Source organism: Ornithodoros turicata, chromosome 1 (genome assembly GCF_037126465.1).
Source record: "Ornithodoros turicata isolate Travis chromosome 1, ASM3712646v1, whole genome shotgun sequence".
Classification (NCBI taxonomy): domain Eukaryota; kingdom Metazoa; phylum Arthropoda; class Arachnida; order Ixodida; family Argasidae; genus Ornithodoros; species Ornithodoros turicata.
The window spans coordinates 197,797,699-197,810,952 of record NC_088201.1 but is presented as its reverse complement, the minus strand read 5'-3'; the positions used below and the strand labels follow the sequence as shown (position 1 = coordinate 197,810,952).

Genomic DNA, 13,254 nt, shown 5'->3' with positions numbered 1-13,254 from the left:
AGGCAGTGTCATTGTGCGGAATGCACGTGTATACTTAACCGTACGCTGAAAGTTACGCGATTCGAAAACCTTCCCCTTTCGAGGATGGTGGCCGTCTTGAGAGCATCAATTCCTTTTTGTTCGACGAAGGCATACCTTGAGCTTGAGGGAACGATATCACACGAAGAAGTAGACAGGACGAGGCTCTTTTTTTTTACCGGTAGACCTCTGACATTACATAGCAAGCAAGCAAGTAGTTTTTGAGCGCTTCAGAAAAATGTAATTTGTTCTCATCGCATTCATTTTATGGGGTGGGAAGCCGTCGGCTCAAACTCATCTGTGGATGCATGACGAATTTATTTATTTTCTTTGAGGACGGCTGTTCGTATTCAGTATTTGCGCTACTAAGTAGCATAGTGGACAAAAAAGATCCTGGAACAAACAGATGCTGCGTACTTGCTCTTAGTTATTTTTGTTTTTCCCTGCACCGTGATGGTTGACATGTACGTATGTAAAAACTGTGCTTCCCAATGAAAGATGAAAGTCACTGAAAAGGTTAGCCAGCTGTAGAACTCGAACCCACATCTTTTGGATCTTCTCTCATGTGCTTTCCAGTTTTTCCTATAGTACTTGTTCGTTCCCTTTGAAGTCTCCTCGTACATGCAATATAATAGTAATAAAATCAACGCTTGAAAGTTGACAGTCCAAATTTAAAATGAAAAACACTGAACACTGAAGGGATACACCACATAAAGTGTAAGCATATAGACATATAAAACAAAGTGTATTTTAGTAGTTGATTATAGTTCTGTTGTCGATTGTGCCGGATTTCGTTTTTCATCCGAAGCAGTTTGTATAACTTTTTTGCTTAGCTGCTCAGCATATGTTTCATTACGATCAAGAAGTGCTTTTCTATAAATTGCAGACAATTACAGCCATGTTTGTCAAGTGCAGAAATGATCATTTTTGAAAAAGGAGACAATGTTGCATAGCTCAGCTTCACATCTTCTGGCTTCAAAGTAACTGTATATCAGGTAAAGTTAGCATTGCTAAATGATACGACGGTGCTTCAATCATTGCATAAACTGCACTTTTGGGTCATTCTGCAGCAATTAAACTTGAAGCTCGACTATCCTTGTATCCCGACTATCTTTGTACACTAATCAAATTTTCTCCTTGAAAGATGTTTATCTTTCAAGGAGAAAATTTGATTAGTGTACAAAGAGTTATTCCAAGACCATTTTGTTGCTCCTTGAATGCGTGGCTCCCATTTGAGAATTAGAAGCAAGCTAGAAAGCTGAAAACAATATATATATTGTGGGATGTTGGCTACTGCTCATAGCGTCATGGAACTTGCATTCCATTGTGTTTTAAGGGCTTTGACCTTTCATGTGAGCCATTTTAAAAAAAGTATTTGTTGTTGGCTTAGGGGCGATCGGTTAGGCCTAACCACAGCAACACCGCACGACACCACGCGGCTAACACAAGGCGGAACCGCAAAACGTTAAACGTGCGACAACACGAACAAAAGGCTTAGTCACTGCTAAAGAAGTCTAAACATGCGCCTACGGGGAATATCCGCTACCGCAAACATGCGAGGAAAGTCTTAACACGAGCGCGGTAAACAACGCGCAAACATCGGCAAAACACCCACCTTTTCCCCCGCGGCGACGGAGCGTCCCATCCCAACGACAGCCAGGGATAAAGTGACGCAGAGCGGGGACGACGGAGCGACCGACCACACATCGTCTCCCGACGAGAGCCAGCGGCCGACTGACGCAGGCGCCACTCTACGGATGCTACGCATGTGCGCACGCTCGTAGCGCCCTCTGCACACTCCTAGCGCCACCTGCGGCGACCACAAGTGAGAAGTAACACAATGGTACATGCGAGAGCCTAAGAGAGAACTGAATCCTAGCGCCCTCTGCAGTGCTCGCTCATTGGCCGTGACGTCAGCCTATTGTCTTAGGGCTACACTGTTTTTTTTCACTAATGTTCAACTGAAGAAGGTCCACCTGAAACAATAGAGCCGGAGCATGACGTCATCACCCAAGCATCTGTACGGTTCAAGGGCGCATACGCTGTTAACAGGGGACCTGTTACTTAATGAATCACCATCCCAAGATTCTTTAATTTTCCAACTATAATGATTGCATAAAAATAGAAAACCTACTGCAGAAGAGCACCATGCATGAAAACAGATCGTAGGAATTCCAAAGTCTTACTAAATGAGACTTGCGAAAGAACAAGATATCCTAACACGTAACCTCATCAATGGCTAATAAGAGGACTAGGCACTCAACAAATCAACACAGAGTACTGGTAACGAGGACCGCAGAACGATGCGTCTATTCCACTCGGGCGCATAGGTGGGCATTTTGGTGAAACCTCACTCGCCCTCACCCTCACGGCCCTCACGAGCACATGCCCTCACTCGCCCTCACCCTCACGGCCCTCACAGGCACATGACCTCACTCGCCCTCACCCTCACCGCCCTCACGAGCACATGCCCTCACTCGGCCTCACCCTCACGGCCCTCATGGGCACATGCCCTCACTCGCCCTCACCCTCATGGCCCTCACAGGGACATGCCCTCACTCGCCCCCACCCCCACGGCCCTCACCCATGAGGGTCTTACCCTCATAAGGTCTCCCGTGAGTGCACTCATGAGGTTGTGCCCCTCATGAGACCTCATGTGAGTGCACTCATGAGGTCTGAGGGGCGCCAGGTCTGTCTGAGTGAAGTCACTGGTGATGCCTGAGGGGTGTGAGGTCAGTATGAGGGCATTCAGAAATGAGGTCAAATGACGCATACCAGGCGTGCGCAAATTATGAAGGCATTGATGATATGGTTCCAGCGACACAACTACCGGCTGTGTGCACTTTAAAGGCCTGCTGTGCACGTATTTAGCAATTTCGTCTACGTCGCGCTGGGAACACAGCAAAGTGTCCTAGCTGACTGATTACTTGGCGATATGGTTCCAGCGACCCAACTACAGGCAGGGTGCACTTTAAAGGGCTGGTGTGTACGTATTTAGAATTTTCTCTACGTCGCGCTGGAAACACAGCAAAGCGTTCTGAGCTGACTGATTACTTGGTGATATGGTTCCAGCGACCCAACTACCGGCTGTGTGCACTTTAAAGGGCTGGTGTGCACGTATCTAGCAATGTCGTCTATGTCGCCCTGGGAACACAGCAAAGCGTCCTGAGCTGACTGATTACTTGTTGATATGGTTGCAGTGACCCAACTACCGGCAGGGTGCACTTTGAAGGGCTGGTGTACCCGTTTTTAGCAATTTCGTTTACGTGACGCTGGGAACACAACAAAGTCTCCTGAGCTGACTGATTACTTCTTGATATGGTTGCAGCGACCTAACTACCGGCAGGGGGCACTTTGAAGGGCTGGTGTGCCCGTTTTTAGCAATTTAGCCTATGTCGCGCTGGGAACACAGCAAAGCGTCCTGAGCTGACTGATTACTTGGTGATATGGTTCCAGTGACCCAACTACCGGAAGGGTGCACTTTAAAGGCCTGGTGTGCCCGTTTTTAGCAATTTCGTCTACGCCTCGCTGGGAACACAGCAAAGCCTCCTGAGCTGACTGATTACTTGGTGATATGGTTCCAGTGACACAACTACCGGCAGGGTGCACTTTAAAGGGCTGGTGTGCCCGTTTTTAGCAATTTCGTCTAAGCCTCGCTGGGAACACAGCAAAGCGTCCTGAGCTGACTGATTACTTGGTGATATGGTTCCAGTGACCCAACTACCGCAGGGTGCACTTTAAAGGGCTGGTGTGCCAGTTTTTCGCAATTTCGTCTACGCCTCGCTGGGAACACAGCAAAGCGTCCTGATGTGACTGATTACTTGGTGATATGGTTCCAGTGACCCAACTACAGGCAGGGTGCACTTTAAAGGGCTGGTGTGCACGTATTTAGAATTTTCTCTACGTCACGCTGGGAACACAGCAAAGCGTTCTGAGCTGACTGATTACTTGGTGATATGGTTCCTGCGACCCAACTACCGGCTGTGTGCACTTTAAAGGGCTGGTGTGCACGTATCTAGCAATGTCGCCTATGTCGCGCTGGGAACACAGCAAAGCGTCCTGAGCTGACTGATTACTTGGTGATATGGTTCCAGTGACCCAACTACCGGAAGGGTGCACTTCAAAGGCCTGGTGTGCCCGTTTTTAGCAATTTCGTCTACGCCTCGCTGGGAACACAGCAAAGCCTCCTGAGCTGACTGATTACTTGGTGATATGGTTCCAGTGACACAACTACCGGCAGGGTGCACTTTAAAGGGCTGGTGTGCCCGTTTTTAGCAATTTCGTCTAAGCCTCGCTGGGAACACAGCAAAGCGTCCTGAGCTGACTGATTACTTGGTGATATGGTTCCAGTGACACAACTACCGGCAGGGTGCACTTTAAAGGGCTGGTGTGCCCGTTTTTAGCAATTTCGTCTAAGCCTCGCTGGGAACACAGCAAAGCGCCCTGAGCTGACTGATTACTTGGTGATATGGTTCCAGTGACCCAACTACCGCAGGGTGCACTTTAAAGGGCTGGTGTGCCAGTTTTTCGCAATTTCGTCTACGCCTCGCTGGGAACACAGCAAAGCGTCCTGAGGTGACTGATTACTTGGTGATATGGTTCCAGTGACCCAACTACAGGCAGGGTGCACTTTAAAGGGCTGGTGTGCACGTATTTAGAATTTTCTCTACGTCACGCTGGGAACACAGCAAAGCGTTCTGAGCTGACTGATTACTTGGTGATATGGTTCCTGCGACCCAACTACCGGCTGTGTGCACTTTGAAGGGCTGGTGTGCCCGTTTTTAGCAATTTCGTTTACGTGGCGCTGGGAACACAACAAAGTCTCCTGAACTGAATGATTATTTCTTGATATGGTTGCAGTGACACAACTACCGGCAGGGTGCACCTTAAAGGGCTGCTGTGCCGGTTTTTAGCAATTTCGTCTACGTCGCGCTGGGAACACAGCAAAGACTCCTGAGCTGACTGATTACTTCGTGATTTGGTTCCAGCGACCCAACTACCGGAAGTAGATGGGTAGAAATCCAGCGAACCGGTAGAGATGCATGCCACAACTTTGTATTACAAATATATATTTAAAAAAAAATCCTTTGCTCGTTCTGGAATTTTCCCCACGTAACCACTAACCTCCTTATCTTTCACTATGCTTGCCAATCCTTGCCTGTTGTCCCGTTTCGTCCACGTGTTCGTGAACCTTCCATTTTTCTGTAACCAGTCTGTAGCCTAGATCACTACGTTCACATAATCCCCTCCACACTCTAACAAAGCAGCCATTCACTCCGGCCATAGAAGCCCGTACGGACCCTTTCTTCCCTCCGGGCTGTTGACCCACAATTCGCATGAACCTTTAAACACGTCACACCTAACCCTTTAAATACCATGCCAATGATGAGGACGGTGCCCAGAAGAAGAACAGTCTCTGTTCGAAATATCGACGGCTTCTGTCCAGAGGCAACTCCCTTCCTACAACTACCGGCAGGGTGCATTTTAAAGGGCTGGTGTGCCCGTTTTTAGCAATTTCGTCTAAGCCTCGCTGGGAACACAGCAAAGCGTCCTGAGCTGACTCATTACTTGGTGATATGGTTCCAGTGACCCAACTACCGGCAGGGTGCACTTTAAAGGGCTGGTGTGCCCGTTTTTAGCAATTTCGTCTACGTCGCGATGGGAACACAGCAAAGCCTCCTGAGCTGACTGATTACTTCGTGATATGGTTCCAGCGACCCAAATACCGGCAGGGTGCACTTTAAAGGGCTGGTGTGCCCGTTTTTAACAATTTCGTCTACGTCGCGCTGGGAACACAGCAAAGCCTCCTGAGCTGACTGATTACTTGGTGATATGGTTCCAGCGACCCAAATACCGGCAGGGTGCACTTTAAAGGGCTGGCGTGCCCGTTTTTAAGGATTTCGTCTACGTCGCACTGGGAACACAGCAAAGACTCCTGAGCTGACTGATTACTTCGTGATTTGGTTCCAGCTACCCAACTACCGGAAGGGTGCACTTTAAAGGGCTGGTGTGACAGTTTTTCGCAATTTCGTCTACGCCTCGCTGGGAACACAGCAAAGCGTTCTGAGCTGACTGATTACTTGGTGATATGGTTCCAGTGACCCAACTACCGGCAGGGTGCACTTTAAAGGGCTGGTGTGCCCATTTTTAGCAATTTCGTCTACGTCGCGATGGGAACACAGCAAAGCCTCCTGAGCTGACTGATTACTTCGTGATATGGTTCCAGCGACCAAACTATCGGCAGGGTGCACTTTAAAGGGCTGGTGTGCCCGTTTTTAGCAATTTCGTCTACGTCTCGCTGGGAACACAGCAACGCCTCCTAAGCTGACTGATTCCTTCGTGATATGGTTCCAGCGGCCCAACTACTGGCAGGGTGCACTTTAAAGGGCTGGTGTGCCCGTTTTTAGCAATTTCGTCTACGTCGCGATGGGAACACAGCAAAGCCTCCTGAGCTGACTGATTACTTCGTGATATGGTTCCAGCGACCCAAATACCGGCAGGGTGCACTTTAAAGGGCTGGTGTGCCCGTTTTTAACAATTTCGTCTACGTCGCGCTGGGAACACAGCAAAGCCTCCTGAGCTGACTGATTACTTGGTGATATGGTTCCAGCGACCCAAATACCGGCAGGGTGCACTTTAAAGGGCTGGTGTGCCCGTTTTTAAGGATTTCGTCTACGTCGCACTGGGAACACAGCAAAGACTCCTGAGCTGACTGATTACTTCGTGATTTGGTTCCAGCTACCCAACTACCGGAAGGGTGCACTTTAAAGGGCTGGTGTGACAGTTTTTCGCAATTTCGTCTACGCCTCGCTGGGAACACAGCAAAGCGTTCTGAGCTGACTGATTACTTGGTGATATGGTTCCAGTGACCCAACTACCGGCAGGGTGCACTTTAAAGGGCTGGTGTGCCCATTTTTAGCAATTTCGTCTACGTCGCGATGGGAACACAGCAAAGCCTCCTGAGCTGACTGATTACTTCGTGATATGGTTCCAGCGACCAAACTATCGGCAGGGTGCACTTTAAAGGGCCGGTGTGCCCGTTTTTAGCAATTTCGTCTACGTCTCGCTGGGAACACAGCAACGCCTCCTAAGCTGACTGATTCCTTCGTGATATGGTTCCAGCGGCCCAACTACTGGCAGGGTGCACTTTAAAGGGCTGGTGTGCCCGTTTTTAGCAATTTTAGTGATGTGCCGGTAGTAGGGTCACTGGAACCATATCACCAAGTAGTCAGATCAAGACGCTTTGGTGTGTGCCCAGCGCGATATAGACGAAATTAACAAAAACGTGCACACCAGCCCTTTAAAGTGCTGTTGTTGGGTCGCTGGAACCATATCACCAATTCATCAGTCAGTTCAGGACGCGTGGCTGTATTCCCAGAATTACGTAGACGAAATTACTAAAAACGGGCACACCAGCCCTTTAAAGTGCACCCTGCCGGTAGTTGGATCACTGGAACCATATCACCAAGTAATCAGTCAGATCAGGACGCTTTGCTGTGTTCCCAGCGCGACATAGACGAAATTGGTAAAAACGAGCACACCAGCCCTTTACAGTGCACCCTGCCGGTAGTTGGGTCACTGCAACCATATCATCAAGTAATCAGTCAGCTCAGGACACGTGGCTGTGTTCCCAGCGCGACGTAGACGAAATTGCTAAGAACAGCACACCAGCCCTTTAAACTGCACCCTGCCGGTAGATGGGGCACTGGAACCATATCAACAACTAATCCGTCAGCTCAGGACGCTTGGCCGTGTTTCGAGCGTGACGTAGACGAAATTTCTAAAATGGGCACACCAGCCCATTAAAGTTCACTCTGCGTGTAGTTGGGTCGCTGGACCTATATCACCAACAAATCCGTCAGCTCAGGACGCTTGGCTGTGTTCCAGCGCGACGTAGACGAAATTGCTAAAAACGGGAACACCAGCCCTTTAAAGTGCACCCTGCCGGTAGCTGGGTCGCTGGAACCATATCACTAGTGCCTTCATAAGTTGCCCACGTCTCGTAAGCGTCATTTGACCTCAATTCTGAATGCACTCATACTGACCTCACACCCATCAGGCCTCACCAGTGACTTCACTCACACAGACCTGGCGCCCCTCACACCTCATGAGTGCACTCACAGGAGGTCTCATGAGGAGAAAAGCCTCAGTTGTACCAAACCAAAGTTGTACTAGGTGATTTTAACTGTGCTCCAGTTGTGCATGATGGTTCATCTCGATATGCAGCGAGCGCACTTACATTGTCTGCGGTAACTCAAGCGGCAGGTTGTCTTGATGTCAGTCGTTATGCAGATGCTCCACAACTTCCTTTTACCAGGGAGCAAGGAGGGTCGCACTCATCCCTTGACCGCATATATACGAATTACCCTTTTCGCGCTCCAGCTATAGTTCGCATTCTACCCGTTCACTTTTCGGACCACCTCTGTGTTTCAATCAAGTTTCCGGAACCTAGTAGGGCCCCTCGTCTGACTTCGGACATTCTGTGGAAGCTGAATAACTCTCTTTTGTCCAGGAAAAGTTGGCAAAATAAAGGATATGCTGACGTTAGCACGCAAGCGGACTGATGCCGTAGTTGCATGGGAAGAATTCAAGTGCGAGCTGAAGTGGGAGGCTATTGGTGTCGGAGTAACTATTGCCCATGAAGCTCGACAGCCCTTGCGTGCTTTGGAGCCGGACCTTTATCAACTCTTACAGCTGGAAGCACATGATCCAGGTGCCTATTCTGACAATATAAGTCAGGTGAAGCGAGATATCAGTGATTTGATGCATGCGAGGTATAGCGGTGCTGCCGTGCGAGCCCGCGCTCGTACGTTGGTTGACAGTGAGCGTCCTACCAAGTACAATGTTGCTGCAGAAACCCGCTATGCAGTGGAGAATCACATTTCCTCTGTCCGAGTTGGCAGCGAAACTGTGTCCTCATCAGCAGATATCTTAGCTGTGTTCTTCCATTATTTTTCCGGGATATTTGGTCAGCAGGTGCCGTTGCAGAACGTACCACTAGCGCGCTCACTGCTTGCCTTATTGCCGCAAGTCCCACAGGATGTAGTGGATACGGTGAGCGGCCCCATCGCAGTTGATGAAGTAGTCGCAGCCATTTCCACTCTACAGGCAGGGAAGGCCCCCGGTCCTGATGGGTTGACGCCCGAGTTCTACAAATGTTGTAAAGACTCGGTGGTGCCAATATTGTCTACCGTATTTAATGCTGCCTTCTCTTGTGGCATGTTACCACAGTCATTTACACGTGCGCGTACGGTTCTTATTCCCAAGAAACTTGATGCAGAATCTCGTGTGCTACTAAGCAACTACCGCCCCATAACATTGGCAAACGTGGATTACAAAATACTTGCGAAGGTACTCACTGCCCGCTTTCAGGAGCTAATGCCCTATGTTGTTGGTGAACATCAGACTTACGGAATGAAGGCGCGAACAATATTCACAAACGCGCATGTGGCGCGATCGGTGATCGATTGTTGCAACTTCTTTGGGCTATCAGCAGCATTTGTTCAGCTGGACCTCGAAAAGGTATTTGACCGAGTGAGTCACGACTTCCTTTTTTGGCTACTTCGTCGCGTGAACGTGGGATGTGTACTGCTCAAGTGGGTGCGATTGTGCTATCGGGGTGTCACCACACAGTTCCAAGTCAATGGAAGCCTTTCGAACCCTATGCCTGTGAGGTCTTCAGTGCGACAGGGATGCCCGCTCTCCCCCCTCCTCTCCCCCTGCCGATCGGTTCTGGCAGACCCGTATGTTCACGGTTTTCGAAGGCACGCATTCGAAGTTAAAGTTCTTGCTTATGCAGATGATGTAACGTTGTTCTGGGGAACAGTTGGCAGCATCCATCGTGCGATATGTCATGTGCGAAGGTTTTGTGATGCTAGTGGCGCTCGCATTAGCTGGCCTAAACGCAGTGGATCCTGGCTAGGGCGGTGGGATTCCACGCCGAGCTTAATGGCAAACTTGTCATGGTCTACGCAAGCTCCCAAATACTTGGGAATTGACCTCAACTGTTCAAGACGCTCAAGGTCTTTTTGGACTTCTTTCTTGACTCGCCTGCGTTACCTGGTGGCAACCTGGAAAACTTTGGGTTTTTCCATTTTCGGTCGTGCATATGTGGCAAATGCGTTTTTGCTTCTCGCATAAGTTATTACCTGCAAGTACTCCCGTGCGCAAGAACACACATTAATCGCGTCCAGCGGGTCGTTTGCACCTTTATATGGGCTTCGTCGTATGAACCAATGAGACGTGGTAATCGGTTCCGCCCCTTCAAACTTCGGTATTGTCCTGCCTTTTCGTTCGTCAGTTGGTTTGGCGCGTGCGCTTTGTACGCGACCAGCTACACCCTTTCCTCCAGCACTGCACTGCTGCCATCCTTCGTGATAAGCTACCGGAACGGTTACTGTCGACAGTGTATGACACGCCTTTGGTTGTTTGGGGCTTCTACAAAGAGGTAGCAGCCTCGTTCAGATTCCTCCTAGCAATGTTCTCTAGAGAGTTCATCTTTGAAACGACTCGGAAACGCCTCTGTCACGCTCTTCTGGATTCGCTTTTTACGCCTCCAATGTACCGTACGATGTTTGCACCCCAGCCTGGTGGTGATGTTCTCTTGCGTATGCGGCGCATGCCAGTGCGTCCAAAGGTGAAGACTTTCTTCTATCGGTTACACACTGGAAAGCTACCGCTTCGTGCGTACCGGTTTTGGGTGCCATGGAATAATTTCAACTGCCGTCTTTGTCCGGAAGAGGAAAACATTGAGCACGCTTTTCTCTATTGTCGAGACGCCATCTTCTTTTGGGACGTTTTCCAGCGCGCATTCAAAAGGGACATCTACTTAAATTCCCGTACTATCCTTCCTGTCAAGCCTGGACGCGATTTGCCTCTGAACATCCCACTCCTGTTGGGGTTATACGCACTGTGGGTAGCTCGACGAATATATGACGCAAATGCGCTGCCGGTCGGCTCCTGGCCCATATTCCGTCGCATCGTGTTTTCGCTAGCGCACTTTTTAGTGTTCACATCCTGTGACGAAACTGCGCACACGTGGCTGAACGTCATCAATCTCTTACGATCGGACCCCGTAGACTACTAATATATATATATATATATTTTACCAGTCAGTCCTGCTCATGTCTTCATGCTCTTACCTTTTCTAGTCCTTAATATACTAAGCTTACCTTTCCTTGTTCATGTGGGGGTTTGTGTTTGTAACGTTTCGCGATGTTTGTGTTGTTGGTGAGTGTGCTTTTGTAACGCGCATTACTTTCATTTTATCGCCGTGTTATGTTCATGTGCAGCAATTTTCAATGAGTTGTAAATATTGTTATTCATTCGCTCATGTCATTCTTATACATAGCACCATGAACCATAATAAACGTGAAGGAAAAAAAAAAAGCACGAATTAGTCTAGTGTTTAGTGTAGCACGGCCAGTGCGGGAGGTTCCTGGGTTCGAATCCCACACTGGGTCTTCTCGTCGTCATACAGAAGTCGGCCCCGAGTGTTAGCTAGACATTAGCGTAATGTTTTATTCAATGTCGATGGTATCATTCTCATATGCGACATCGCGAAGAAAAAAGGCGCGAAAGACGGAAGGCGGGAGGGTACAGGGGGGTACAAAGTACAGACGACACCGTCGCAATGCGAGGACGAGGAGAGCGGTGTAGTGCTAGTAGTATAAAATGTGCTCTGGTTCTACGACGATTGTTCAAAAGCCCGTGAGGGGCATCCATCCACGACGCCAGTCGTTTCGTGGACCAAAATGTAAGTTGGCCGTCTCTGCTGTGAGAGTGTATTCTATGTATGGCATTGTTTTTCAGGAACCAATAGCCACTGTCACGGCATGACACTGAACACACACACAGGGACTCGTCCCATCCTCTCTCATCATCAACCTCAGGCGTTCCTCAACTGAAGGGAAAAGTGAGCATTGTTTCATGAGAGGGAATCTCGTACTGACTTTCTTTGGCCGCAGTGCCACGCTGTCTCGTATGTCAGTACGACCCCATCGAAACCATGCTCGCGGCCGAAAGAGAGCACGAATCTAGAACAGATAATCTTGGTGACAGCTCAGTCGTCCTTTCAGATGGCGACGACGACAGAGTCAGTAGTCCGCCTTTCGTAATAAGTGAAGCAGACGACGACGAACCCCTAGATGGGCACGACAATGCAGACGAATTGCTCATGGGGGAAGGGGATCAGTCGTATGCAGATTTCATTCCTCTGTCTGGTAGGGTTTGTGGAAAAACCGTGTTTGCACAGCCTCGGGGCGTCAGTCCGTCCGTTCCGTGGCCGAGGAAGACACAGCAAACGAAAAGGTTCAAACAACAAGCAAGGATTTATTACATACCGCTTTTGAACAGAAAACAGCCGGCAGCCGCCGATACTCCTTGAGTCACAACTCCTCCGTATCTCCCATCGCCGCGCCTTTTTATCTCCTGGCGCTGACACGCCCCCATACTCCGTCTGCCGCACAGTTTTGCCATCTGGTGGCATGCAGTATAATCGGTCCTCACAGGTCAGAAATGAATCACCAGATGCAAGCCCAGAATTTCGAAACAAAGATGGGCCTGTCCAGGGTCGTAGAATCGTTGATTTACGAAAACTAGTCATAGAGAATCATCCCTCCGTCACGGAGAGACGATTTCTTCCTTTCTTTGTCACAGGTGTGGCATTCGACGGAACGGCTACTAGGTACACGTTTCTCTGCTCCCCGCACGACGACAACGCCGACGATTTGCGACTTTATCTACCGAGCATAGCTCCAGTAATCACGCGCGTACTCGAAGACAATCCCGACGAAGCCCAATCCCGAAGCCAACTTTCGAATGTGGTGGTTTGGTGGTTTGGAGTGGTTCATAACCGCCAAAAAATTGAAGGCGCGATAAATGCTGCCATCGCAGAGTCCTCGCAACGCGTAGAAAACTATGCGAGAGAAGGGCCTGGTTTCACCTCCAACGACGTCCACTGTGTCGACTTAAAACTAACGCGTTTGAAACCGAACCGGATTGGGTGAACGATCGAGCTTCCCGAGCTGCTAAAAAGACAACGAACAACTCTCACAAACGTCAAACTTCTGCCGAGTCACGAAAACGAGTGTTTCAAGTATAGCGTGCAGGCACTCTTGCATCCATTGACGAACAACCCAAACGATTATGTTAGATACCGCAAATACATTAATCCTTCGACTCCGGAGACGCGCGTAACGTACTGGCCGCCCTGCTTCCCAGTCACTTACGAAGACA

The 13,254-nt window shown here is 49.2% G+C and overlaps 1 long non-coding RNA gene across 1 annotated transcript; it reads right to left on the bottom strand.

Moving 5' to 3' along the window:
• Positions 1-319: 319 nt before the first annotated feature.
• On the bottom strand, positions 320-12,397 carry LOC135374932 (uncharacterized). Its single transcript, XR_010417152.1, has 3 exons — positions 12,360-12,397; positions 1,634-1,828; positions 320-629 (listed from the first exon to the last, which is right to left on the bottom strand). It is a non-coding gene; the product is annotated as an uncharacterized LOC135374932 (long non-coding RNA).
• Between the last annotated feature and the right edge of the window lie 857 nt (positions 12,398-13,254).